The sequence below is a fragment of the Mauremys reevesii genome, linkage group 7, assembly GCF_016161935.1.
Source record: "Mauremys reevesii isolate NIE-2019 linkage group 7, ASM1616193v1, whole genome shotgun sequence".
Taxonomy (NCBI): domain Eukaryota; kingdom Metazoa; phylum Chordata; order Testudines; family Geoemydidae; genus Mauremys; species Mauremys reevesii.
Window position 1 is genome coordinate 38,048,030 of NC_052629.1, and position 3,571 is coordinate 38,051,600.

The following is a 3,571-nucleotide window of genomic DNA, read 5'->3' on the forward strand; positions in this document are numbered from 1 at the left end:
AAAGCGCTGCTGCCCAGGGTTGAAGCGGAAGCCTGAGCAACTTAGCTTCGCAGGGCTGCCTGTTGTGTCGGGCCCCAGGCTATTCTGCTTGCTACCCCTAATGCTGGCCCTGGCTTTTAACATACTGGATATGCACACTGGTGAGCTGGAGCCAGTTCGCACTGGTTCACACAAACCAGTTGTTAAATTTTGAAGCAGTTTTAGAACTGGTTGTTAAAAATTGTTACGAAAACAAATGTTATAAAATGATCTTAAAACCAAATAATCTTAATCTCATAAAATGGTGTAGAAAATAATATGGTGTACAAAATAAACTTCAAATGCAAAGGGACGTGAAATTCTAGCAGTTAAAGAGCCATTTCTACAACAGATAGGTCAAGATTTATGTTGCTATGTGCATGTGTGTCTAATGTCGTCGCAGACTGCGACTTGGTCGCATCCAAGTTCATCCTGACATGAGACAATCATCTAGTTTATTATTTTATTAACAGGGGTCACACTTGCCTCGTTCGTGCACTTGCTCAACTGTTTTCTATACAATTCAACACGACCAGTGAGTCATAGTCAGTCTGTTTCCAGTAAATTGTGTGTGATATTTCGGTGTGTAATACTAACTGGACTGTTATTCAAAGATTAAAGTTTTCTATTCAATATTATTTACCCTTCATAATGAAATGCCAGAAAAGCATTAGTGATTGGTTTTCCAATAAAATGACAAAATCATTAGTCAGTAGTTCTAGTAGTGAAAATAGTTATTTAAATATTGAAAATGCCGATGACAATAATTTTGGTGATGAAAATATCTTAAATGTTGAATCATCTGAAAACGTGTCTGCAATGGAAGAGGATTTACATGATTGTGAAAATTTAGTTGCCGATTGTTGGACTTCCGAGCAGGCACAATGTTTTTTAAAGAAATATAATGGCTTGATAATTGAAGGCAAAAAACTTGGCTGTTCCCACTGTGCAAATACGGCACATTAGGGGGTCCTTGGAGGAAAATCTTTACATATTTCTTCAGAATGGCAAAAGTGTACTATTAAAGTATCTGGAACTGATAACAAAATTCAGGAAGCTTCATTAAGAAAAAAATGAAGTAACATTTCGAATCAAGCTCTCATTTGAGAATTATTAATATTTTAAATGAATCTAAAAAAGAACCTCTCACTACAGTGATTGATGAACTTACTGAAAAAAAAATCGCAATAACCTATCAACATAGTTTACAGCTTAGTAAAAAAGAAACTGACCAATGTCAAATATGGAGGATGACATAGAGCTACAAATTAAAAATGAAATCAATTTAGGGAACTGCCTACATTCTTGATTTTCGGCCATCAGAATCATAGAGCATATTGCTGAATTAATAAGAAAACAAATTTTTAGTAAAATCATCTAAAACAATTCAAAGATTTGTATTATTATTGATGAAGCTTCTACAATTTCAAGTAAAACTGTGCTTGTAATTCTTATAAAATGTGAATTACAAGTTTCTTCAACAATTTTTCTCGATTTAGTGGAATTAGAATCAACAAAAGCAGAAAATATTTATAATGCTTTGAGAAATACGTTAACTGATACAGGATTTGACACAGAATATTTAAGGAAAAATTTAATCGGATTCTGTTCTGATGGCGCGAGCACAATACTTGGACATAAATCTGGAATTGCTACAAGACTGATTCAAGATTTTCCAAACATTATAATTTGGCATTGGTTGAATCATCGGCTACAACTGGCTTTAGATGATGCTATAAAATATATCAATGAAATAAGCCATTTTAAGATTTTTTTGGACAAGATTTATGCAATTTTTCATCAGTCAAATAAAAGTTAGTTTGAACTTAAACAAGTTACTGAAGAACTATATATTGAAACCATCAAAATAGGCCATGTTTTTGGTCCATGGTGGGCTTCTTATAGCCTTAGAGCTGTCAAAGAGGTCTGGAGAGCTTATCCAGCTCTTTATATTTATTTTTCCAAAATTAAGAAATTTTCTGGCATGGAAAAAAGATTGAAAAACAAAGAATTTTTAAAAGACTTGGCATTAATGATTGACATTTTGGATGAACTTGCATTATTATCAAATGCACTGCAAGCAAGACAATTGAGTTTAACAAAGGCAGATAAGCTAGTCAAACGAACGATTGATTTTTATATACAATTAAAAGGTAATTTTGGTATACACAAAAATAAAATAAATGAAATGATAGAAAGTGATGCTTTTAAATGCAAAGAGTTTGAAGATAATGTAAGGTTTAAATCACTGCCATGAGACAAAGTAATAGAGTGTATTATTGGAAAAATGAAGGCAAGATCATTAAACGAAAATCACATTAACTATAAAGAAGATAATTTAGGTCATTCTAGTAATACACGTAAAATAGTTGAATTATTCAATGTTACGGATCCCACTTTATGGAATATTGAATTAGTCAGGTTACCTTGGAAATCAGGAGAAGAAAAAGTGCATGAATTAAATAAATTCATAAAATGTGTAGTTGATTTAAATGATTTTTGTGACTATGTAGAGAATAACATTCAGTCAAAAAATCTTCCTGATCTGGAAACAATAAGGAAAGCAAAGCTAATTATGAACACAATTGCAATTAGTTCTGCGGAAGCAGAAAGAGCTTTTTCGTTGATTAATATTATTTGTAGTGATAAAAGGGCGAATTTAACAATTAAACATATCTCAAGCTTTATGACCATCAATTTGTTGGGAAAACCACTAAGTTCCTGGAACCCAATACCATATGTTAAATCATGGATGAGAAGTCGTCAATCCGCATTAGATACCAGAATTCGTGTATCTAACACCAAAGATTATGGAGAAGATCAAGAAGCCATTTAGAAATTACTACCTAATTAATAATAAATAATGTACTTAAATATTCTTTAAAATATTGTTTGTTGCATTGTATACTTCAACATGAATATATTACACTTTTTATTTTTAAAAACTTAAGTAGTTCACATGTAATATTTTAAAATACAAAAATACACATTTCATTTTTAAATATTATCATTTGCTTACTCATACATCTCTTCTTTATATTTTGTTCTTTTCAAATGTATTTTAAATTCATTTAATAAAGCAATACTTTGCTTCTATTGTAATAAACAGGTAAAAATGTTTTGCGTTTTTTTACTGTTAAGTATGACTCCCAATGACTCAATGCATTGCCACTTCTAATGGAGAAAGGTACAAAAAATACATACTGTGGGATATCCCTTAAATCAGAAATTTTTATAGGGAACCGGTTGTTAAGATTTTGGCAGCTCATCACTGGATATGCAGAAAAACAATTGTTGTCGCAAAGGTGGGCTATGGAATTTTTTAAGGCATGTTGGGAGGGCCTCAGAAAGAAAAAGGGTGAGAACCCCTGTTCTAGACCAAACCATCTGCTTGTAGATTTCTTGGTGATATTGTGGTAGATTTCAATTGTCACTCTCATATAAAGCTGTGAAATCATTCATTTAAGGCCAGGTTATGAACCTCTTACTTTCATTGGCATGCAACTGCTTACACAAGTATTCAAGGTGATTTCAATGGGACAATTCATAAAAG

At 32.1% G+C, this 3,571-nt stretch overlaps 1 pseudogene; it reads left to right on the forward strand.

Annotated features, from left to right (window-relative positions):
- The first annotated feature begins 711 nt into the window (after positions 1-711).
- LOC120409488 lies at positions 712-2,854 on the forward strand (annotated as a pseudogene).
- Positions 2,855-3,571: the final 717 nt, after the last annotated feature.